The 27,756-nt window shown below is 34.2% G+C and overlaps 1 protein-coding gene across 1 annotated transcript in view; it reads left to right on the top strand.

The window, feature by feature from the left end:
* The window catches only part of LOC144835454 (uncharacterized), a 208,751-nt gene that overhangs the window by 534 nt on the left and 180,461 nt on the right, over positions 1-27,756 (top strand). The gene's annotated exons all lie outside the window — the stretch shown is intronic.

Genomic DNA, 27,756 nt, shown 5'->3' with positions numbered 1-27,756 from the left:
TAAGGAAGAAGGAAGCTGAAATGTTTGGATACAAGAGATAAAAGTTAGTGTTTATAATGTTTAAAGATTTAACATTAAACTTACATTTTGTGTTTATTTTTTCTCATGATTGACAGTTTTATTAAATTCAGACAATGCTAGCTAATAGAAACAAGTGTTGTTAATGCCAGCATAGAAAAACAGAAAGCCTAAAGAGAAAATGATCACCAGTATGTAGATTAACAACAGAAAGCCTAAAGAGAAAATGATCACCAGTATGTAGATTAACAACAGAAAGCCTAAAAGAGAAAATGATCACCAGTATGTAGATTAACAACAGAAAGCCTAAAGAGAAAATGATCACCAGTATGTAGATTAACAACAGAAAGCCTAAAAGAGAAAATGATCACCAGTATGTAGATTAACAACAGAAAGCCTAAAAGAGAAAATGATCACCAGTATGTAGATTAACAACAGAAAGCCTAAAAGAGAAAATGATCACCAGTATGTAGATTAACAACAGAAAGCCTAAAGAGAAAATGATCACCAGTATGTAGATTAACAACAGAAAGCCTAAAAGAGAAAATGATCACCAGTATGTAGATTAACAACAGAAAGCCTAAAATAGAAAATGATCACCAGTATGTAGATTTAGGAGAACACTTTAATATAGTTTAACTCTATTCCCTTTACATAACATGTTTGATAGCCTGATAATTTTAGTAGACTTCTTAGTCAATGTAGAGATGTTATCTATTAAGCTGCTTGTTCGGTTCTGTAGGTCTGTCAATCTTTTAAACATTTAACATGTTAGATCTGATATCAATTGATTTCTGTAGGTCTGTTAGTCTTTAAAACATTTCATTTTATTTTCAATTTCATTTAATTTTTACCCATGAATATAAATTATAAACATTGTAACATACAAATTATAATAATTATATCAAGGGAGGGGCTAAAAAATAGTTAAAACTAATCAAGTTTAGCCCCTAAACATTGAAATATAAATAATTATATAAATAAATTAGGGTTATATCTTATATACCAATTGATTTCTGTAGGTCTGTCAGTCTTTTAAACATGTAACAGGTTAGATCTTGTATACCAATTGATTTCTGTAGGTCTGTCAGTCTTTTAAACATGTAACAGGTTAGATTGATATACCAATTGATTTCTGTAGGTCTGGCAGTCTTTTAGACATGTAACAGGTAAGATCTGATATACCAATTGATTTCTGTAGGTCTGTCAGTCTTTTAAACATTTAACAGGTTAGATCTAGTATACCAACAGACCTACAGAAATCAATTGGTATACTTAACTAGATCTAATGTGTTAAATGTTTTATTATTTTTTTCTTTCTAAACTTGCAGTCCTGTAGTTACCATACTGAAAATTTTCCTAAAATGCAAACCATTGTTAATTTTATATAACATTTTTCTTGAATTGAATAGAATTAAATTAAAATACTATTTATTTTTGTTTTGCCTAAAATAGCAATTAAAAAAATGTAGCTTGTTTCCCTCTAGTGCATTGTAGTTCATATTAAAGCAAGAAATACTACCCTGACTATTATCAGATCAATTTATTTACAAATTTGTAATTTACAGTGTAAAGTAGTATGGAAGGCTTCAATGGGCAGGTTTGAAAATAAACACTGAAATACTGTTTGGAACAGAGTGCAAACAATTTTTGTAAATGCAAAAATTACACAATTGTGGGAAGGGGGTTAAAGGCCCATTTACACTATAGGGCAATAACAATTTACAATAAAAAGATAAATATGCATTTTCATTTTCAAAAAGAAAAGAATTAAAAAAAGTTTTCATCCTAGAACTGGATTATCATCTATGCTGCCTCTAATGAAAACAATATTTCCACACGTCCAATCAAATGACGTCATGATTTAATAGTAAGAGCAATAACATCGGGACAATACAATGATTTTATTGTTTTTATTGATTATGATGTCATTTGATTAGATTTAAAAAAATAATTTTTTTTTATCAGATAAATTATTATCCTATAGTTCTAGAACGAAAACTAATGTATCTATTTATCGTCGATCGTTATCGCCCTAGTGTAAATGGGCCTTAAGAGTATAGGAGGGGTATGTGCTTTCACCCCTAATTAGGAATGTCAGAGCCTAAAATCTGGGCAGTCTCTAGGCTTTCTTGTTTTTTTTACCTAGTCACCATGCATACAGATTTACGAAGCCAATTATAATTTGAAAGGAAATTCTAAATAATTGACCGAAAAGTATGAGTCAAATGTAAACTTGTCATATTAAACATTTTTTGAACGGCAACCTGATAGTAGACTTCTTAGTCAGTGTAAAGAGTGCATGGCCTACTGTATTTTTTAAGCTGCTTAGTCGGTTCTATAGGTCTGTCAGTCTTTGAAACATTTAACATTTTAAATTTAATATACCAATTTATTCCAGTAGGTCTGTCAGTTTTTTAAACAGGTAACAGGTTAGATCTGATATACCAACAGACCTACAGAAATCAATTGGTATACTAGATCTAATGTGTTAAATGTTTTATTATTTTTTCTGTCCTAACTTTCAGTCCTGTAGTTACCATACTGAGAATTGTTCTCAAATGTGTAGTAATTAGATTAAAATCCTTTTTTTTTTGTTGCCTAAAATAGCAATTATTTGCTAATAAAAACTGAGCTGAGCTCTAGTACTTTTTAGGGGTTTTATAGAAATGTAATAACAGAATTCTAAAGGAAATTCCGCAGAGTATTGTGAATTGTCATCAACAAAAAGAAGTTCACAGACCGTGCAAAAGTTGTTGTGACATCATAGCTAAATTCAATAAGCATATTATGTGAATGAACACTAAATATGAAAATAGACTGTAAGGAGTGGTAGGCAGTTGGTGCTACAAATTGAAATAGACTGTAAGGAGTGGTAGGCAGTTGGTGCTACAAATTGAAATAGATTGTAAGGAGTGGTAGGCAGTTGGTGCTACAAATTGGTTGAATTTTGAGTTGATTGGTAAAGTCAGTATAGTTATCAAGATTTCAAGTTGAGTTTGTAATTTGTAAGTTTGCATTGTAGTTCATATTAAAGCAAGAAATACTACCCTGACTATTATCAGATCAATTTATTTACAAATATGATTTGTAATTTACAGTGTATAGTAGTATAGAAGGCTGCAATGAGCAGGTTTGAAAATAAACACTGAAATACTGGATTTGGATCAGAGTGCAAACAATTTTTGTAAATGTAAAAATTACACAATTGTGGGAAGGTGTTAAGATTATGGGAGGGGTATGTGCTTTCACCCCTAATTAGGAATGTCAGAGCCTAAAATCTGGGCAGTCTCTAGGCTTTATTGTTTTTTTACCTAGTCACCATGCATACAGATTTACGAAGCCAATTATAATTTGAAAGGAAATTCTATATAATTGACCAAAAAGTATGAAATTTAAAATTGTCATAATAAACAATTTTTGAATGGCAACCGATTCTTTGTAAAAGATGTCGAGATTTAATTCATTTTCTTAATTTTTCTTTAATTTTGTTTTTCTCTTTTGTTGGGGCAGCCCACTTTTATTGCACATATTATGATAAACAATATGATAAAAGTTATATCTATCTATCAATGGATATTTATGTGATACAGTAGTACACATCCTGAGGTTAAAAGAGTATAGAAAATATTGTGATATTGTGTTGAAATCTAAATATGATAAAACAAGTATACAGAGAAAATTTATATTACAGAGCTAAAACGATATAAAGAACATTCAGTATTATAAATTGAGATTCAATATAATAATAATAATGATAAGATGTTTTGTTTAATTCTTTGATAAAATTGTATAGTTTTAAATTGATAAAGAAAGACATTTTGAACATAATGCTTTCAAGATTTACAGGAATTATATGATAAAATAACAAACTAATATACATTGCAAAACTAAACCCAAACCAAAGTATGGACATACGCCCTCGTTGCTAGCCAGGTTTATTAGCTAGCACCAGTTGTGTCTCGGTCATCTGGGACACGAACTTTGAAGCCTCTGAATAAAAACAGTATTAGTAAAATGTTTGGAATAATACGGCCGTTCTAAGGCAAAACCACGTAACTCGCATTTTTGTCAATTTTGAGATATTTACATTGGGGAATTATTACAATGTATTAAAATTTATTCTAAGAATTAACTATATTTACGAAAAAGTTCAAACAAGCTCTAAACTAGGCTAGGCTATTATTTTTGACAAACCTACCTAATCTAGCCATGGAGTAATAGCCTAGTACCCCAGTACTGTCGTTGGAAGTAGGCTAGGCCTAGCCTAGTAGGACGGCCGTATTTGCATTGTTGTACTAGGCCTTGTAGTAGCAGACTAGTAGGTAGGCTATAATAAGTCTATATCATAAATAGGCCTAGTAGATGCAAATGGCTAAGCCTAGCTTCAAATGCATTTTTTGTTAAGCCAACCTAGTTTCTAGCCATCATTGGTGATCCCAGCTCTCCCGGGTGTCACGAAACCTAAGACCACGAAAGCTAAGACCCAAGACCTAAGATTATAAATATTTATCTTTCGCACCTGCCTTGTATTTTAACTCCAACATTTATTCTGAATACCACACCTTACAATTAGCACTTTTATGAAAAAGAATCACATAAAAAGTAACAAATACATTTTTAAATTGATGATTTTACAGACGTTTTTCTCGCACACATACTGTTTGCGAATTTTGCATGACTAGCCTAGGCCTACCCCATGTTCAATATTTTTGTGTTTTTATGGAACGTCAAAAGAGCAAAAATCATATAGAGGGCTGAAAACTCAGTGGAGTCCATCTATTTTAACGCATTTTTAGTGAAAATCAGTACGAAGGAATAAATACTCGAAAATAAATTTTATTTTAAAAATCATGATAATAAGTTTTTTGTTTCGTTTTCTTTCTGTTTTTATACTTCTACTTTTATTGTTGCTCTTTTGGCGCTCCATAGAAACAAAAATATTGAGCATGGAGAGGAGTTACAGTATACAAAGAAACACGTCTGTAAAATCATCAATTTAAAGCATTTATTTATTTGTTTTTATGTGTTTCTCCTTCTTAAAGTACTTATATAAGTCCTAATTCTAAAGTGTGGTATTCAGGATAAAGTTAGTTGACAAATTTGGAGTTAAAATACAAGGCAGGTGCGAAAGAACAAAATCCTCCAAACCAACACAATGGAGTGAATATATACCAACAAACAACTCGTCAAGTTTGTTTGTTGTAAAGAAAAAATATACATTTACTCAACGGGCGAAAATAATATGAGTTTATCTATGTTTTGCGGTAGTATTTAATTATATTTATTGTAATAAATGAAACCTACTATGTTTAAAATTATGTATGGGTAAACAAGTATTGTTTTTAAGGCGTCATGTCAAAATGTTTAAAAACGATGACTATGCGTGAAACGCGTATTCTTTTGTTCTTTAAACTTGACCGTGACTTCCAATTGTGAAACAACGTGAAAAACGCTAATATGCACAGCTCAATATTAGTCCCGCCCCCACTGCATGCTTGACTAAATATTTGCATAAACGCGTTAAACATAACAATAATAAATCGTTTTTTTCGTTACACGCGTATATTTCGTTTTAAAAAAAATAAAAACTAAATCGTAAAAGTAAGTTGGTACGTTGGCAATCGATCGCCGCTAGGCCGTACATACGTTGAACCTAGGTACGTAGTAGCCTAGGTCCAACCTATCCTTGATTTCAGGTGCGTTGCGATCTCATAATACATAACAATTATTAACCTAAAAAACAATGAAATCGCAGATAGCCGAATGTGTAATAACTGTAAAATGCAACTGTAATACAAATAAAATATTTATTTAAAGTTCGCTCAGTAAACAACAAAAGCCGATCACTCTTGGCAGCCCATCATTCCCGCCGCAGTGCCATTATAGTGCGATATTGATAGGTGGGGAGTATTGAGTCGTTTTTATGATTGATACTCCACTGCCCACGTTTTTATACTAAAATTACTGTCAAAACTTAACCAAGAAAATGAATTTCTACTGCTACCACAGTTCAATTTCTACTGTTATAACATATTTTTGTAATGCTTTTGTGTAGTCTTTAATAATCCTAATTAATATAAAAATTATCTACGCGTCGATCGTAGGGTGGTGCGTAGGGTTAGTAAACACCATTGTTATCGCCTTTAGAAGCATGGACATTGCAAACAAACAATGTATTGTTCGCTATTTAAAATTCTATCTAAAGCTAGAAGACGTCAATTTTTGTAGCCGCCTTATGCTGTTAGGTTAACCTAATTTGGCCGGTCATCCGCCGACGAGACGACATCGGGCCCGTTGGGAAAGGGGCCTTTAGTTCACGCAGAGAGGTTGGGTTAGCGAATTATTTAAAAAAAAGACATCTAGGCTAGGAAACCAACAAAATATATGCAAAATAAATATATATTCCATGTTAAGATTTAAGATAGGCTTTTTAAATAATCATTACATGCGTAAAGAAAATGCCCGACTGGAATTTGGATGGAGGGAAGAAAACATGTGAGGTTGCGGTAAACAGCAGAGAGTATCGTGTTTCATGCCATGTGACCAAAAAAAAAACTAGGTCTGTACTTTTAATTACGGTCTTCTGTCGGCAGTCTTTTTGAGCGACCGATTGAACGTTCTGATACTAGATACTGGACTATATTATTTTTATTTTTCACGCCGCCTTTTTAAAAATCTTTTTTTTGCCGACGTACTTTTGTTTAAGGGCTGCGTAAAGCCTAACATTTTTCTTGTGCAATGGAAAACTGCGCGTGCGAATACGTGAAATGTTTGATTCACACGACTAAATTCGCCTAGTGGAAAACAGGCTTTAAGAATTTCGTTTTCAATGCGAACGTCTATGAAAACTGCATTAAACGTGGCGCTTAATGTGTATAGGCTACTTCAGTTAATTTTTGTTAAGAAAAATATTTATTTTATTTTTGGATTTAGGGTGGGGAGGACTATAACTTCTTTATATTTATCGTGACGATTTTTCAATCATAAAATAAAACGGGACACAATGACTTATAACTAGGCCTAATGTATTTTAAAAATATTCCATACCGAACGATTTATTCAAATAAAGAACATTTTTTATTAATTATTTTTTCCCAAACAATACTAAAGACAAGATGACAAACCACCAATTGAAATTAAACAAAACTTTTATTAAACATTTTTAGTATCTATAATAATATATAATTATTTTGCTTATTTTTGTTTTCTTTCGATGTATCTTAAATGCCGACATCGGCCATTGATGGCGGCCCTAATTGCCACCTCATCATTTATTGTGGCATTTGGGTAAACTAAATCCACTTCTTGGAAAATAGCCTTCATTTTACAAGGCGACAAGGCATCTTTGTCTTGTTGCAAAGATCGCGTTCCACTTAATGTGGATCTTTTTAATTCGTCTGGATGGAAAATAGAATTGACTAAATTTAATGCCAACGTTGATGATTTTGTTGCACCACGACATCTTCGGTACGCTTTGTTGCTAATTGCTACTTTGTCGATGTTGTCTTCGTCCCCTAATATGTATACTCCTTCGTCATCGGGAGGAAGTGGGTGTCCGCTTGACGGCGCAGCACCTAAAGCTGACTGAGGTCTTTTACAAGTACATTTCCTCTTCTGTAGCTGTTCTACTTTCTTTTCAAGTTCATTGAACTGTAGTACCAACGCACTTATTGCTTTACTGTCTATAAAGTAAATAAAAAAAATGAATTATTTACATATCTTAAATTAAAGTAGGCCATATGTTTAAAATAGCCAAAACTGTAAAAGTAAATCGTATCGTAATAAACAGCTATTACTGATGTTTTTTAATGCATCTCTGTTTATTTGACCAATTTCTATGACATGTCGTTGTATTGTGTATACAACAATTATCTACAATTTCATTATATTTTTAATCTATTATAGGTTAATTAATAGGTCAATGTTTATTTCATTTAGCTAAATTTCATCCAAGCATGGACGCCACAAAAACAAATTGTTTAATGTAGGATGTTTTACTTACTATTTAGTCTAGTCTCATTAGACGTTTCTAACAACTCTGTCAGGCTTGACATTAATCGGGATGTTTCCCGTTTATCCTTGGGGGCTAAAATAAATTAAAAAACACAATTTAGGAATAATGCTATAGTGGTACATAGAATACTATTACAAATTACAACACAAATAATATTATACCGTTTTATGCTATAACTTTTAAAAATCAGTAAACAAATATTTTAAATAATTATTAAAAGAAAACATGTGTAATTCTTATATTATTAAAGATGTATTGTCCCCCAAAATCATGAAAAATAAAGATTTTTAAAATCGAACTTTGAATAGGCCATTTTGTAGTTTTAATGAAGTTGTTCACTTCCATAAGAAAAAAAACGGGTGAAAAAAATTATTTCACCTATAAAAAGACAAAATAAACTGTTAAATTACCCAAAAACTCATTGTCTTCCAGACAATTTGACAATTTTTTGCTTTAAATTACATTTTTCTCTGGTAAATACATTTTTTTTAGACCCAATTTTTCCGTCGGTATCTGTTCTATCAGCCGTGTCTGATCCACCATCAGTGATTTCTGTTTTATCAGCAATTTCTGTTTTATTAGCGATTTCTGTTTTATCAGCGATTTCTGTTTTATCAGCGATTTCTGTTTTATCAGCGATTTCTGTGTTATCAGCGATTTCTGTTATCAGTATGTTATCATCGGCTCCGTCAGTTTCTGTTCTATCAGCCGTGTCTGATCCACCATCAGCGATTTCTGTTTTATCATTATCGTCTCCAGTCGCTTCGTCGTCGTCAAACTTACACACTAAATTTGTAAAATAAAATAAAAAATGTTAGTAGTTATAGTGTAGGCATACTTTTACGTGACTTAGGCACGGTACTGTACCTAACAATTCCACACTACTTTTTAATTTGTTTTTAGAGATTATTATTATCATACATCTAATATCATTAATATAATTATGCTTTTGAGGCGATTTTAGCGTAAAAAAGGGTAACTGAAAAATAAAGCCATTTTTGTACAATTTTTTTCATTATAGCGAATATAAATATATATCTTCCAAGTATGTTGACAAAAAAAATTAATGTAAAATGTCCATGAGTTTTCAAGATATGGCGATTTTTAGTTATATAATAGAAAAATATAAAAATTGAGGTCAGAGGTCACAGAGGTTAATCAGATTTCCAGTAACTTTGTTTTGGCATCTCCACACTATACTCCAACAAAATGCTATTTTGAAAAATTTGTATCCAGTCTGGTAATATCCCACCCCCTTTTCTCCCCTTAGGGACTGGACTATTTGGTACGTTATTATGACTGAAAATACAAATGCAATGTTGACGCGATTACTGTATTAAAACTTGTATTTTATTGGTGAATGCAATTAACACCCTAAGACTATGGGGATTGGCTATAATTTATTGATAAGAATCGAACCTACCTTCAATAATTTCTGCCTTGTAGAAACGGCGTACGTATTTAGCTGTTACTGTCATACCAACTTCTATTGGCCCATCTTGTCCCAACTCAATATCCTTTCGAAGTACATGCGATTCTAAACCCGCGTCCCGCTTTGGCTCAAGCCATTTCACAAGAAAGTATGCCATTATAAAATTTACTCTAGATTACTGAACTGCCTATAATTTAATTTGAGAATTTTTTCCAGATACTTAGTAGATTACAGTAACTGTCTTTTTATATGCCACGCAATCATGATTTTTCAAACATGTTGATTGGTGGAAAATAGGGCGTATGTGACGCTATGCGATTACGTAACATTGTGTATTAGCAGTAAATGACAAAAATATGCACATAAAAGATACAAAGTATAAACAATTTACGCCCAGTATTCAACTGTTTTGTATTAGAACCGGGCGTAGACCATTTAGAGTTTCCTCTCTTAGCACGAGATCTAATTTGTACAACATATTAATAACTAGTCTACAAATGTGTACATGCGAAAACTTAATTAAACCTACCAAAAGTCTTATTTTCTTCACAATTGTGTACCGTAACGTAAGAAGATGTTAGCAAAGTTAGCTGCGGGTAAATTTGTTCGTGGCCGGCACAGTAAGCGTAACAAGGAAAGCGACGAAGAATCAACACCAGCAAAACGCGGGAGACCATCTATAGTATCCAAATTTCCTGATATCATTCCTGTGGCAAAAAACTTCATCGAAAGTAATGGGTTTGAAGCTCACAGCCGACGACACAACACAACTGGCAACTGCGGAACCAGTCTAAAAGTAATCCAATCTCACATTTTGCGCGAGGTTGGCAACTTAAAAGAAGAATTTCCTAAATTCAGTAAGTTTTCATTATAAAATAAAGTTTCGATTAAATTTAAATAATTGTATCGCACTCGTACTTTTTTATTAATCTAAATTTTTCATGTTTTTGATTGACAATACATCCGTTTAACTAAATCGAATATTTTATATATCACTATATTTATTACAATATTAATTACTATTTTATACTGTTATCCTTAGGCACAAACACAGTACATAGAATGTTAAAGCCGCCGCATGAAGGTAGGAAAAATTCAACGAACTATAAAGGTTACATTGATGCAAGGATACCCAGAAAAGAGAACACCCGGATGAAGCCCCACGTAAGTGGACATTTCTTCAACGCAAGGGTGAAATATTTGTTCCAATTCAACGCGCTCTACCCACGACATTGTGCTCTGTATTCGTTAGACAACAAAAACAAAATCAAATTCGGTAAGTTTTAAAGCATTTCATTTGTTGTGTTCTGTTTTGCTGCGCCTCCATATTATTATTACATAATTTGTGTTTGCGGACATTATTTCCACAGCAATTGCAGTTAACAAATTTCAAAGTTTAGGCCTACTATTAATAATTTTCATAATAAAATGTCACCGCTTAAGTGCCGCTTGTTTTTGTATATGATTTACACGTATTTCCTCATTTGTTCTTTTATTATTATATATGAACACAGTAGGCAAAGAACATTAATTCTAAACCGCCCGGTGATATACTGAAATTTAATTAATTAATTTGAAACGATAAAGATGAGGAAATCTGTGAGAATGAGAAAAAGCCCCAACCGAGACTCGAACTCGGACCGTCTACTTGATATGCAGTTGCCCTAACCATTAATACTGTAAGTTAACATAATTGTGTTTGTCTGTACAGGTAAAGATGTACTAGCCGTTGATAGAAGGACGAAAATCCGGAAGATATATCCAACCAACGACAGACCAAATTATCTTGACCACGATTTTCCATCCAGAAATGGAAATCTTATAACACCATGTGGTTACCTGCGCCTCACCCTTCTTGACCCACCACGTATGTCATCTGACAAACATGGTAGATTCGAATTAAAAGTGCAACGTAGTGGGCCCGTTAAGATCGTGCAGAGGGGTCCAGCTACAAAATGTACTGTCGCGTCGCATATAAACGACATGTTGCCGCTAATTGAGAATGACATGCGCAATGGAAAATCTATCATAACCATAATTACAGACGGGGGTTGCGATTTTAACACAGGACACAGTACTAATCTACTTTACTACGGACGACTCTTCAAAAAGACGGGAATAGATGCGCTGATCATCACATCTTACGCACCGGGTCAATCCGCGTACAACGCCATCGAACATGTCTGGGGTTTGTGCACGCAAGCTTTGACGTCTGTGTCTTTACCGGACAGACTGGAAGGGGAAGAAAAAACTCCATGGGAACAACCCGACCTAACAGAGGACGAGCGACTTCAAAAATTATTTGTTGTTTACAATAATGCGATGTCGAAACTCAACAACTACTTGGATGGCGTAACGTTCGCAGGTGCTCCGATTTCCACAACTTATATCGCTTCGGACCAAGACGAAATGCCTTACAACGACTACAACGTTGCCTACGAAGTTATGTCTTGTAACAGCGGGAAGAAATTCAGAGAAAGTGACTTGGTCGACGAAGTACATTTCATGTTAAAGCATATTGACAGACGGAAAGGTTTCACTGCTTTTTACAAATGTACCAAGGATGATTGCAACCACTGCACTTCACACCCCGTAACCGCAACGGAACCACTAAATAAGTTAAGGTGTAAGGGGGGTTTTCCGTCACCAATGCTTGATGAGAGTGGAGAGCGTTTTTACACGTTACATGATGTCTTGGAATTGGATTCGTGGGACACAAGTGACAGCGCGTTAACAAATGGTGGGATAGGTAAATGCCTGATTTGTCCCTCTTACACATTTTTATCTAACGCTGATGTCACTTCTCATCGTAGAAAATACCATCCAGGACAGAGTGTGATGTGAAGATGTCTATTCCTACAATTATTTACACAATAAATAAAAATATAGGCCTACACCTATCGTAGTTGATATTGAAACATGTATATCGTTATTTTATTGTATTTTTAAAATGGGTTTCAATAATTATATATCTCATTCTCACAGATTTCCTCAATTCCGTTCACATTAATTAGAATTTAGAATTATTGTTCTGTGCCTGTTTATATATACTGTATATATATGTATTGCTTGTTTGAAATTGCCAACAATATGGGAACTAGTATTTCAATAATTCAATTTCAAATTTGGTATTTATAAATAAATTAATAATTTTGAAACATTTTCCATAATGCTTCCGACATATTTTTATGTATTTAAAAAAATAATAATTGTCATATTATTATTATTATTATATAGTATGTTAAACTAAATGATCAGAGCATGATCCTATAGAAATAAATGTTGTTATTTTGCAAAGCATGGTTTTGTTGAAGCTTTTGTTATTTATTGATCCATGAATAATATGTGGTGGTTAAAATAGGAATTCGTAAAATAGCACAGCTTTTACATTCAGGAAATAAAACTAAGACGCATAGCATCATAATATACACACAAAAAATGAACCGATGTTTTTTTTCACTTTTAAACAATGATTGTACCATCATTGTACTGTTGTACATAGTCCTATACAAAAATGAGTAAAGAAAATTATTAACAGAAACTTGACGATGAACTTACTCTATAATAATACCAATAAAGAATCAAAGGTAAAAATAATCTGCGTGATTTGATCAGGGAGATTTTACAAATATCTCCCTGATTTGAAACACAGAAGGCATGATACAAAAACAGAGCAACATTTTTTAACTGTATTATATAAACCGTATTTACGTTACTGTATATTTTTGGCAGCGGAAACGACGCTCCAAAAGATATACCGTATTTTGTATACCGTATTTTCCCAACCACATTTGTGGATAAAATACAGTATTCATAAATTTATACTGTATTTTGAGTACCCTTTTCTGCGCCAATAAAAAAGAACGTTATTTTAATTTGCTGAGTTAAAATCTTAAACATTTAATTTGCACAATGTAATAACACTTAATAGTGCACAGGAAGAGACTGTTTATGTAGTTAATTTATGCAAGCATCCACATATTGTTCATTTGGCTAGTAGTCTTTTGTGTCTATAAGTACCTATTGTCCTTCTATTCTGCATTATGCTGATTAATTCATTTATTTGGTTAAGTGAAATGTCAACTTACTATTTTTTTGTAGACATAGGTTGCATCGTTTAATAACATTATAATTGTTATTTTTTGTAAACAAAATATTGTCCCCTTATAGAATCCCAAAAAAAATGGGTTTTTTTGCGATGACGTCATTACGTTTCACATTCATTTACGCGAATCTCGCGATGTCAGTGTGCTTAGACCATTATCTTTCCGGAAGGTGATATTTATTTTTTATTTGATAACGTCATCACGTCAAAACATTTGAATGATGTGGGTCACCTATTTTTATCTTTGCAGTATTTTATCAATCAATCAATTTTAATCTGTTATAGCTCTTCCGAATAAAAAGTGATACCCATGAATGTGTATACTGTACAATGACCCAAAATATACAGAATTCACCATATAACAACAAAATATTATTTTATTCTATAATGGCATACTTTTTTTTCTGTGCGCAATATTCTAAAGTAAGTAACTTAATGACGTGCAAGTGGATTTTGCTGTGCGGATAACTAACTCGTCAAAGTAGGCCTAACGAGTTCAAGTCTAGTTTAATTCGTTTATTTATTTTAAATTGTAATATTATTTTAACTAGTTGGATGGCGATCAGTAAGTTGATAAGTAAATTTTTTTTTAGAGCCAACGTGGCCAATAAGCTTAAGAATGTCTTTTTAAGGGGTCAAAAAGCTTGCTGAATGCTGCTGGCCTACACCTACCATGTTGTTCGTTTAGGCGACCCACCTAGACGTATTAAATTAGTCAACAAAGCAAAGACTAGTAGCCTACTATTGTTTTATTCGGATATGCTTTGTTTTATTTATCTTTTAAGAACAATGGTATTTGCGTGTGGCTTTTGCTTCGGAACTGAATATAGTACGTCCATGAGTTGGGAGGTCTAAGTTACAAAAGTTATTCGCGATTACGGATTACATCTCGGGTCCTCCGTGCGTGGAGTATATTTTAGTTACCATATGAAGGAATATATTTATTTATTGTAAATATTGTATTTATTTTGACCACTTTGACCCTGGGAAAATAAACGGGGAACATTGGTGGATTTTCGTTTTTCCAATTAAATTATTTTACATGAATAGCCTATATAGCATAGACCTACCAGTAACATTTCAAGTTTATTTGTTGTTTACTAGGCCTATTTATTACTATTCTAGCTTTGTTCTCTAATTTAATAACTACGAAACACCCTACTTAGTCTCATAATGGTCATAACTGAAAAACAACTTCAGTATAGTATAGTATAATTAATCTTTTAATCTGATTTTCATAAACAGCAGATCACATGTACACAATATGCATAGGGTGGAAGAACATTTAAAGAAAGAGCCTGTTATTGCTAGGTATGCGCGTAAAACAAAACAGTCCTTTGTATCCACGGCAGAGCACGTGTACACAATATGCATAGGGTGGAAGAACGTTTAAGGAAACGGTCCTCTGCTGATCCTTTGGATCGCCGGAGCACGAGCACATGGCCTAAACAATGTCGTTTCTTAATATGCGCATGACCATGTGACATTGACTGAATTAATAATATAAATTAATGAAGTATTTTATGATGATAATCATAAAATAAGGACACACTTAACATACAAACAATGCATACATTTCAAAGAACTAAAATACTGAATCTTCCTAAACATTCAAATCAAGCTATTTAGTATTATATTCGGCTATACAAAAAAAAAAGCCGTATACGGTACAGTATAGGCTAATGAAGCCTACGGGGTTTCCCCATTTATTTTATGTATGTATACGTACACGACAGTATATGTATAGACCGGGGAATAGGTCTACATATCAGCCGATTTCTTTGTTGTCATAGGACCTGACCCTAAAAACGCATTTTTATCGTTGTGTTCGACGCAAAATCGATTTCAAAATAGTATTACATTAAACCGCGATGTTCGCGTTAATCGCGTCTTTTTACCGACGTAATAGTAGGCGGTCCTAAGCTTTGAATATTTAATGAGTACAATTAATGAGCTTGATTAAGACGTTTAACGCGTTAAACGGTCAAAGAAATCTGAACCGCGTTTCACGCATAATTATCGTTTTGAAACATTTTGACATGACGCCTAAGCTGTAGTATATCTTAGAATTTGTAATCTTAGGTCTAGGGTCTTAGCTTTCGTGATCTTAGGTCTTAGGGGGTCTTAGCTTTCGTGGTCTTAGGTTTCGTGACACCCCAGCTCTCCCTGTTGTTCAAAAAGAGTTTCAATCCATTGTTTTTAAAATCATCACAGTTACGTTGTTTTGCCATGAAATGACCACAGTTACGTTGTTTTGCCACAGAATATCGCAGTTACGTTGTTTTGCCTCAGAAATGACTTTCATTCTATGAACGTCATTTAAAAAGTGGTAATAACTTTTGATCAAATTGTTTAAATTATTTAACATTTTGTATTTAATAATAATTATTATTTATATATACTCATACAAAATTTCACATCATTACGATAATTTGTTGTTGAAATGCAAACACTCAAACTTCAATTCAGTTTTTCTCGAAAAGCAACATTTTGTAGTTACGTTGTTTTGCCTTGGAACGGCCGAATAGTGCAATTTCCGGATAGATTCCATAATTCCCAAAATTTTCCAGCATTAGCCTGAACCATAGTAGGTGGGCTAATTTACATTTACCAGTAAATCATTGCCAAACTAGCCCTTGATCCCCACAGTGCCTCTCTGTATTAAACTACAAAATGATATCTTAAACCAGTTCATTGAAAATGAAAAGACAAATCTGATAAACTTAAAGACACTGTATATAGACCTAGGTTTTTTGTAAAAATAAATACTATTACTATACAGACCTATTGCGAAAAAAAAAATTGATTCTAATAATTTTAGCGGCCTGTTTTAAATCCCAACATGCATCGCGTGCGGATTGATATTTCATATTGTGAGGTGATGATCGGTCACATGAAAGGTAAACAAATAAAAGAACTGTAACTTTTCAGCTAATATTACCTGGTCTTGCTTACAAAACTAAGCCCAACTAAGCTAGATCTAGAAACGTCTAGAACTTTCGAAGCTACTTAGGGAGTGCATTAATTTTCTCTTTTATCATAATTAACCATAAAATGCACATTTAATGTTTTTAAAGTTATATATTATTTTTACAAAACGGCAACAATTGCAGATCTAGTGTCTTTAACCAATATTAGAACTGATGTTGTAATTTCTTCAATTAAGTCGTAGATTGTATACCTTCTAAAACTCCTAAGTGTCAGAATCATTTTTTGTTAGGTCGTTTTCTGACTTAGTGTATTTATTATTATTATCAAGCAAAGTAAGAATGCAGTAACGATTCATACAAAGGACACCGCCATACAACCACCCCTAGGCCTACCTATTGTTTAGCTGACAGTCAGTAAGCATAAATAAAAGTGTAGATAAGTCAAAAATGGAACGCTGTGGTTAACTACAGATCTTCATCATAAAGGATATTTAATAGTATAGTACACTAACTGTAACTGTAGTATACATTATAGCAACCGATTTTTTTTTCTAGGCCACCCACCCAACTGTCAATACCTATTTATATTTATATATTTAATTTCTTCAACAAATTTATGTAAATAAATATTGAGCTATAATAAGCATTAAATTTTGCGCTTTTTTCGGGGCTTCCCCTAGATGTACGTTCGCAATGAACTTGAACGCAACGCAATAAAAACTAAATACTGAGTGAATGAAATCGGCAACAAAATGTTATATCGTCCTGCAATTAGTCATGTGTGTTTATTGGAGGGAAAAGTATGATTGTTTTGCTCATTGGTAGCATGCTACTGTACATATGAGAGTGTCTTTTCCTGAAAATTAGAGGTGCCATTTATCATGAATTTTATGTGCGAGAGTACCATTTCCAGCCATCTGGGGCGTCATTTAACAAAGTTCGCTTTGCCATAGGTCCTGTCGATGGCCTTGGACAAGCACCCTGAAGCGCCCTGTTGTGACGCTTTTACTTTTAATTGCTTTTAATAGGCCTATGGGGAAAATGTTACCATTTTAGTAGGCTAGTACCTCAACCCATCCTCAACCAAGGTTGGGCTGAGTTGATGTGAATCTTTACAGTTGCGCCCCCTTCCCCTCTTTCACAAAATCCTGGATCCGCCCCCTGGAATGCATTAATTTATTTATTAATAGTAAAAGCCAAAGTTGTTTTTTGAAATGCTTATTGTCTGATTCAGCAGCCAGTTATCTAATGTATACGTTTTAGTTTAACTTAATTGTTTACAGGTATAATAACCATTTTGACATACTGTATATCATTTATTTGAATAGGTACATACAACACAACTTCGTTATAGTTTGTTTGTATTAATAATTCAAATGATCATTAGCTTTGATTTTGCCTGTGAACATTCAGTTGGTTAGATTTTGTCTTGTCTCTGATTATTAACTACTAATGCCTTGTTTAATAATGGATTTATTCAATACCTAATTACATAGAGTAAGAAAATTACTGTTATCATCTTTTTTTTATTTTATAATTGCATTATATTTGGTTTTATAGTCCAACCTCTTTCAAGAGCGTTATTCAACTAACTAACCCTTGATCCTCACAGTGCCTCTCTGTATTAAACTACAAAATGATAAAATATCATCTCAAACCAATCTATTGAAAATGTAAAAACAAATCTGATAAACTCAACTAATGTTAAACTGATGATGCAATTTCTTGACTTAAGTTGTAGATTGTATACCTTCCAAGCCATGTACTGTATGATAATGACATGATTTTAATCAAACATCTTTATTTTATTAACAGTTTGTATGAACCTCATCTTTTTCAGTGTTCAAGTATTTTTAATAATTCCAAGTAAAAATACATTGTATTTTCACAAGACCTTAAACCAATCATTGTTTTTACTTAAAGTACCTTGATACACCTTTATTGCTTTACCTAAAATGGTATTTTATGTTGGTTTGTAGTTCTAATCAACTATATTAATTATTATAAAAACAAAGACAACAATATGGTGTAAATTTTACAGAATATATTGAATTGCCCTGGTTATCAGTTATATAAAAGTGTTGGTCTTTTGTACAATTTGCATTCTATTAATATAGAAGCATTATATATTTTAGATTTTTTTATTTCAGCATTACTCCATAGTATGACTAGAAATATTATAATGTTATTTGATAGAGGAGGCATTGGTTGAGGAAATTGTTGATAGAAGAGATATTGGATTGTATAATTATTTACTCTATTTCAACATCATGTTCAATTCTTGTAGTGTATTTATATTTGTCACTTTAAAAATTTAGAGGGAGGGGTGCTTTTTTAGGAAAGAGGTGGTTTAAAGCCACAACAGTCTATAGATGATTCTAATGATATGTTGCTTTTTTTTTTTTTTACCATATTTATTGAGGGTGATCCATCGCTGATCATTAGGGACCCTCAGAGGTTCACAAGACAAACATATACAAGATGCTCTACATAAACAAAGTCTTATTACAAGTCTTTGGGAGTGGAGTTGTAATTTTGTCCTTAGAAAAAATCCTGACATGTGACGGGACTTGAACCCAGGACCCTTGGAGTGGTAGCCAAGCATCATAACCACCAAGCCACAACTCCACTTCATTACCTTTGCTGTTGTGATGAGCCGTCATTCAAGTAACTCGTAATCATCTATTTGTTAATGTGTGTGGTGCTTTTATATAAACCCTACAAATTTTGAATTGACAACTTGTTTTTATTTTAATCCATTTTAAACATTATACATTGTTTCTGCCCTTTTTTCAATTTAGCAGAATTACAATGGATCTTGTCAAACAAGACCTTCTTGATATTTGTGCATTCAATGGCATTCAGGTAGGCAAGTTTACACTGTTTTAGTATAAAACAATTTAACCAGCAACAATTAACTAGCAATACTTAGCTTCTTTAGCAACTTAATAAATTGTTTTATAAGCTAATGCGCTGGAAACAAAAGAGATATAAAACAAGTAACTAAATGAATTAAAAGTGACAACATGGCGGTATAAAATAGGGTCACAACAACAGTGCCATAATGGATCAAAATAATCACTGTAGTGCTTATAAACACTGTTGGCTCATTTGATGTGATTGTTTTGTTTATTTATTTGACCAGCATGATATCAATACAAAACATACAATACAACTTATGAAAGATGAAAAATGCTGTTCAGGGGCAGCTTAAGCAAAATACATTGCTGTAAATCAAATGAGCTAGCTACCCCTCATATAAAATGCTGGGCAGGGGCAGCTTAAGCAAAATACATCGCTGTAAATCAAACAAGTCAGCTACCCCTCATATAAAATGCTGGGCAGGGGCAGCTTAAGTAAAATACATTGCTGTAAATCAAACAAGTCAGCTACCCCTCATATAAAATGCTGGGCAGCTTAAGCAAAATACATCGCTGTAAATCAAACAAGTCAGCTACCCCTCATATAAAATGCTGGGCAGGGGCAGCTTAAGCAAAATACATCGCTGTAAATCAAACAAGTCAGCTACCCCTCATATAAAATGCTGGGCAGAGGCAGCTTAAGCAAAATACATTGCTGTAAATCAAATGAGCAGCTACCTCTCATATAAAATGCTGGGCAGGGGCAGCTTAAGCAAAATACATTGCTGTAAATCAAATGAGCCAGCTACTCCTCATATAAAATGCTGGGCAGGGGCAGCTTAAGCAAAATACATTTATGTAAATCAAATGAGCCAACTACCCTCATATAAAATGCTGGGCAGGGGCAGCTTAAGCAAAATACATTGCTGTAAATCAAATGAGCCAGCTACCCCTCATATAAAATGCTGGGCAGGGGCAGCTTAAGCAAAATACATTGCTGTAAATCAAACAAGTCAGCTACCCTTTATATAAAATGCTGTTCAGGGGCAGCTTAAGCAAAATACATTGCTGTAAATCAAATGAGCCAGCTACGTCCCTCATATAAAATGCTGTTCAGGGGCAGCTTAAGCAAAATACATTGCTGTAAATCAAATGAGGCAACTACCCCTCATATAAAATGCTGGGCAGGGGCAGCTTAAGCAAAATACATTGCTGTAAATCAAATGAGTCAGCTACCCCTCATATAAAATGCTGGGCAGGGGCAGCTTAAGCAAAATACATCACTGTAAATCAAACAAGTCAGCTACCCCTCATATAAAATGCTGTTCAGGGGCAGCTTAAGCAAAATACATTGCTGTAAATCAAACAAGTCAGCTACCCCTCATATAAAATGCTGGGCAGGGGCAGCTTAAGCAAAATACATTGCTGTAAATCAAACAAGTCAGCTACCCCTCATATAAAATGCTGTTCAGGGGCAGCTTAAGCAAAATACATTGCTGTAAATCAAACAAGTCAGCTACCCCTAATATAAAATGCTGGGCAGGGGCAGCTTAAGCAAAATACATTGCTGTAAATCAAACAAGTCAGCTACCCCTCATATAAAATGCTGTTCAGGGGCAGCTTAAGCAAAATACATTGCTGTAAATCAAACAAGTCAGCTACCCCTCATATAAAATGCTGGGCAGGGGCAGCTTAAGAAAAATACATTGCTGTAAATCAAACAAGTCAGCTACCCCTCATTAAAAATGCTGGGCAGGGGCAGCTTAAGCAAAATACATTGCTGTAAATCAAATGAGCCAGCTACCCCTCATATAAAATGCTGTTCAGGGGCAGCTTAAGCAAAAATACATTGCTGTAAATCAAACAAGTCAGCTACCCCTCAAATAAAATGCTGGGCAGGGGCAGCTTAAGCAAAATACATTGCTGTAAATCAAATGAGCCAGCTACCCCTCATATAAAATGCTGGGCAGGGGCAGCTTAAGCAAAATACATTTCTGTAAATCAAACAAGTCGGCTACCCCTCATATAAAATGCTGAGGAGAGGCAGCTTAAGCAAAATACATTGCCGTAAATTAAATGAGCCAGCTAACCCTCATATAAAAATATATATTAAAAAAATAAATACAAATTTCATTACAATTTTTCTCTAAAAATATGTCTACAAAATTAATGTAAATACAAAATTTAAGACAAGAAGAAAAAAAACTTATTTATTTGGGCAATCTAATATTATTATAATGATATAATATAATAATATAATGGCTGTAATTTAATACAACATGGAATGTATGTTGTTGTCTATGTTTACTATTGTAGGCCTATATGTATTTTAATGAAAAATGTAACTGAATGCATATTGATCTATATGTTTTATTTCATAGATTGCAGGGGAAAAAACTGCTGAAGAAATTTGCCATTTCATTGTTAGCAACAATGCTGTCAACATCCAGGACCAGGTATACATCAATTTGTTTTCCTTTGTAATGAATTTGATATACAACGTTAAATTACTTGACACTAATTAAAGTACATCAATACTAATTTGTTTTTAAGATCTTTTATAATTGTTCTCTGGTTGCATATTTGCAGTTAACATTCACACTGATTGTTAAAAGCATCATATTTTTTTTCAACATTAATCCGGACAATGATACACAAACTCGTGGTAGTTGCTTTAACCGTTCTTTATTCTTTGGTAAAGTCTGAAACACAAATAAACTCAATGAAAACACGCACAAGGCAGCACAGCTGCATGTGCAAACAACCCCAAAATACAGCGTAGCAGATACATACAGTCAAACTACTACACGAGGGCTAGTCAGGCTAATGGCCAATTAGCCGATCGAAACACATAACTAAATAGCCTAACTAATAATTTTAATATTCAAAGTCAAGAACATTAACACAACTTAAATGTTATAAAACATACGTAGTACTCCCACGTATCACTGTCGGAAATAAGATAAATACAGTATCTACTATTAGATAATAAGCGTGATCTTGCTGACAATTCTGTTTACCACCAAAACAAATATTTACGCCACCAACGTCAAAGTTCGAAATCCGAAACACTCCCGCCTCGTGACAAATTGACATGAGTCACAGTACATAAAGGATTTCGAAAAATAACCACAACAAAGTGAATCTTAATTAAAATGCAGTAATTAAATGTTCACAACTCAAGTAGTTACATAATAAAAGCATTCCTTGTTTAGAAGAAAACCCGTGTTTAAGTTCTCCCACAGTTGCAATCAAACACAACTTATGTACAGGCATTTCCTTAATACTTATATTTGATCTTTTCATTAACGGTGCAACTAGAGCCTTTGCTATAACGTATGTCGATTTAACTCCTGCTGGGGTATCCCCAAATCGCCAGACAAAACGATGAAACTTTTGATCACGCACTGATAATGCAATCTGGTTAAACATCTTCCAAACGTCTCCGGCTACTGCAATTCCGTACTTCCGCCAGTGTAGAAAGCATGTCACAAGTGAGTTTAAGAAATCTGGCCCTTTGTGGAATCCGTCATTGAGACACAACCCGTTAAACTTCGCAGCGGAATTCCATACAATACGGATCTTTGTTGTCTTGTGTTGCTGGTGGACAGCATGGTGTTGAAGGTACCATCCTTCATTTCTGTCTTCACTTGGCGTGAGCTCACGCGTAAATCCATTGTCAAGGAGAGCTTGAATTTCATCATTGTATTCATTGATTTGCTTGTTTTTTAGCAACCTGGCCTCATGTGAAATCATCCCCGGCACGGCTTGTACTCTATTACAGTCTAGAGACTCAGGAAATCCATCCTTCCATGGCATTTCCACGGTAATGTGGCCCTTCTCATTTATTTGGAGATTTTTTCTACAATGTTTGATAAACTGAGATTCAGCAATTTCCTTATCTGTACATGTACACAAGGTTGTTGGTTTAACTCCGATGACATCGGATGTATATAAAAGCTGGGAGTCATCCATGAAATTTACGTTTGTGATGTGGCTGATGACATTGGAAATTGGCTTTGGAATGGTTTGTCCGATAATTGTCCAACCTAGAGCACTTTTTGCCGCAGTTGGTGATGTATCAGGATCAGTTAATGAACGTATTGTTTTCAGTGGTGTAGTAAGACTTTGATAGTCGTATCCAATGAGTAGGTCAATCTCGGCTTCCTCCACAGTCAAATGTTCTTTAACTACCGTTAAGTGAGGGTGTTCGTCAAAGACATCTTCGCCAACAGGTGGGCTATCATGGGAAGGCTTTTGTACACTAAGTGCAACCAAGTCGTATGCTTTCAATTCCCGTAGTGGTCTGACTCGAAGTTGATACCTAGCACTGTTTTCTCGTACGATGCCTCCTCCGGCCACACCATAAGTAAATACAAAGGGCTGTCCGTTTAAGCCTAGCCTTTCAGCGGTGGAGCACTTGACCAGAGTGGTATCAGCACCACTATCAAAGAACGCGACAGCTTTCTGCCAATTGCCCTTGTTGTCTTGTACCTCGATATCTGTAGTCGGTGAGTAGCGACGGCGTTCGGCATACCTCGTCGAGTTCATTTTCGAGATTGTCTGGTTTGTTGATGGAGGCACGAATGGATTTTGACTGGGCCCTGTTTCAGTCTGACGTATACTTAGGTTTACTCCCGCCTGAGTTATCTGAGGTGAATTTTGGTTAGTTGATGCTGGCAAATATATGAATGGATTCTGACCTAAGTTAGTTCCTACTTGGGTTTCGTGGCGTACAAATGGCCGTAGATTTGTGTTCGCTCCCGCCTGTGTTTTAGGTGACATTTGACTTTGACAGAAATCGTCTGTGTTGTTAATTCTCAAAGCGCGATTGGGTGGGCAAGCAATCAGTCGGTGGTGAAATAGCTGACACACAGAGCAGCGTTTTTTGTCATGTCTGGGGCATCTGAGCGCAATGTGGTTTGTACGAAAACATAAGAAACATCTCCTAGCTTCCATTATCATTAACCGTCTCTCTTCATTAGATTTTGAGTTAAAGATAGGGCACTTAATAATCAAGTGACGTGAGTGGTCAGTGCAGAAAGGACAATCATCCGCGCTAGTTTCAGCACCTTTAAAATTAGATTTCGGTAAAAATTGGGTAGTATTTTTAAGTGTACTAATTTGTCCTGTAATGTGATGAGTAGATGCATTTTGATCGCCAAACATATGAGGTTGCTCTCGGCGTTCCCTTGCTTCCGTTTCACTTCGTAAGAATGAGATCAAACTTGGTATTGTCGGCTCATCGTGCTTTATCTGCCGCATGTATTTGAAACTTAATTCAGCATCGATTTTCTGACTCGCTAGTTCAACAACTACTGACGATGAGAGCTCTAATTCTTTTCCAAGTTCACGCATTCGTCTTGCAAAGTCTGTGAGTCCATTTAAAACAGGTCGCATTTCCTTTGCTGTTGCTGACTTCATTGGCTTCATCATCTGAAGTGTCAGAATAACATCACGAACAATAGCTGAAGTCGGGACCTTTTCCTTCAGACGAGCCCAAGCTCCATTATCACCTTCAACCGAGCAGCAATCAGCAATATGGTCTTGAATAGATTTGGGTAACGCATCACCATTGAGCAAAACCATCAATTTTTCTTGGTCACCCTTAATACCAGCAGATTCGAAGTATTGGTCAATTCGTACATGCCAAGAATGGAAGTTTCTTGGAGATCCATCCCACCGAGGGGCTGGGAGTCCTGGTGTTTTAATCGAAGGCCGTTTGTTGTCTGAGCCGATTCCGTTCAATTTTATTGTAAGCTGTGCCACCATTTCAGACTGAGCTTTAATTAATTTTATCATCTCTTCATCTTTTCCTGCTGCAGTTGGCTCACCTTGGGAAGAATTAGCGGTTTGCTCATTCCTTGAAAACCTTCTGTATTCTTGATATTTTCGCTCCACGTCATCAGCTGCTGACATTAGCTCTGCATGTAGACGTGTAGTAGTGTCAGTCTCATCAGGTGGTTTGACAACATCCATAGCATCAAGTAAGTCGGTTATCTTTCGAATTTTCTTTTGTATATGGTCGAATGCCACTTTAACCAGTTCCGGTTCGTCTCGGTCGAGAACACGGGTAAAACGGTCCCTTGCCCTCGTTAGGTGACCTTTAAACGAACGGTGTTTGACCTCGAGCTCTTCGAAGCTGAGGTCGATGAACGTATTTTCCTCCATTATTAAGGGAATACACTTTACTAATCCGGACAATGATACACAAACTCGTGGTAGTTGCTTTAACCGTTCTTTATTCTTTGGTAAAGTCTGAAACACAAATAAACTCAATGAAAACACGCACAAGGCAGCACAGCTGCATGTGCAAACAACCCCAAAATACAGCGTAGCAGATACATACAGTCAAACTACTACACGAGGGCTAGTCAGGCTAATGGCCAATTAGCCGATCGAAACACATAACTAAATAGCCTAACTAATAATTTTAATATTCAAAGTCAAGAACATTAACACAACTTAAATGTTATAAAACATACGTAGTACTCCCACGTATCACTGTCGGAAATAAGATAAATACAGTATCTACTATTAGATAATAAGCGTGATCTTGCTGACAATTCTGTTTACCACCAAAACAAATATTTACGCCACCAACGTCAAAGTTCGAAATCCGAAACAAACATAATTGTTTCACTTCTTTCTTCTTCAGTTTTTAGTTTTAAAAAGTATATTGTGTGTTTATATCTTATCTTAGCTGTATGTTAGATGGTTTGTCAATATAATTTAGTACATTAGTCTTTCAGTACAATTTGCTTAGACAAATTGATTGGCTAATACCGGATTTGAATAATGGCTTGGTAACCCAATCCCCTGTAATTGTAATTAATTTCAGAATCTGAACGATGATATAATTAATAATCTGATAACTAAACAAACTTTTATTAACATCATACTAGAGTAGTAGAAATATATACTTTTCATTTATTAAACTTTATCACTGAAAGAAAAATACAAGGCACAAGACAGTGAAAAAAAGTTATGAACAGGTGGCAAGCACTTCTATCCACATTGGACCTCTTGTACAAATAACAAAACATAAAAACACAAACATTTAAGATATAAAAATAGCTGAAATTATACTATTTTCAGTTTTATATATAAAGCGCAACATTTAAGACCTGGCCACAACAAGCATAATGTAGGTACACATCTAATTGGTGACAGTGGCTTAGGCTGCTTTTGTGCTTTCCTGGTAGCTAGTGACTATGATTTTATATTTTCTTCTTGCATCGTGTTTGTTTAATTTGTTGATTTGTATTATATTTTGTAAAATGTATCTTTTGCTTGAATAAATAATAATAAATAATATAATACCTACAATAGGAAAAGATAATACCCATGTGCATGTAATGTCAGGGTCAAAGTTATTTAACAATTTTTCTCTTGTAAAGTTTACATATAGTTTAATGAATTGTGGAAATTCAATCTGATACAAAACGTTAGTAGATTCCAAATGGGAACAATCTTTTGAAAAAAATGATTAATTTAGGTGATTTAGTTTTACACTTCACAGACTTCTTATTTAATGTTACCATTTAAGTTTGAATGAAACTTATAAAGAGACATAAGAACAAACAGATACAATTGATTTTAAATATAATATATAAAAAAGTCCTACATTATTATTCATGCTTATATTAACAAATAATGCCTATTTTTCTCTCTCTCTTTTGAAAATAGATTACCTTTTAAGGCACATAATATAACTCATCAGCTTTTGTATTTTTGTTATATGAAAGAACGTATTTCACACAGCAGTTTGAAACGGTGGGCCCATAACAAACAATTCAATTGTCCATTTATAAAATGTACCATAACATTAACAAACTGACAAAACCTAACCACTTTTAAATAAAACAGCCTAAAACATGGTAGAACACTGGAGGCTTTTTGCTTCCCCCTCCCCCACCAGTTCCTGAGGCCGATTGTTCAAACTTTGTCACAAACCCCTTTTCCCCCTCCCTATTTTTCAAGGCTGGATCCGCCTCTGGGATTTATTAACAATTTTGGTGATATGATCATCCCAACATATTAAAGTCTGATGCTATTTTGACACCAAGATCAGTTAGTGTTCTCTCAAAGATACAACCATTCTTCTGATAAAAATAGTTGATGAGATGTTTAGAATGTGATATAGAAATAATTTGAAAATTAATTTCCAATGTTACTTCATTGAATAAGAACATCAATGTCCATCTGAGGCAAATGACAGTCATCAATGTTAATGATTGACTTGTAACATTTTCCCTATTTAAAATATACGTCATGAACCAATCATGCAAATTAATATAGATATTGACACAAACTACTTGTAGTAGTTATCAACATGTTGGTGCACTACCCACTGCTTCTTGAGGCTGAAATCAAACCCTATCAGCTCAAGC

The sequence above is a fragment of the Antedon bifida genome, chromosome 2 (genome assembly GCF_963402885.1).
Source record: "Antedon bifida chromosome 2, ecAntBifi1.1, whole genome shotgun sequence".
NCBI lineage: Eukaryota > Metazoa > Echinodermata > Crinoidea > Comatulida > Antedonidae > Antedon > Antedon bifida.
This window is presented reverse-complemented; position numbering and strand designations above follow the sequence as displayed.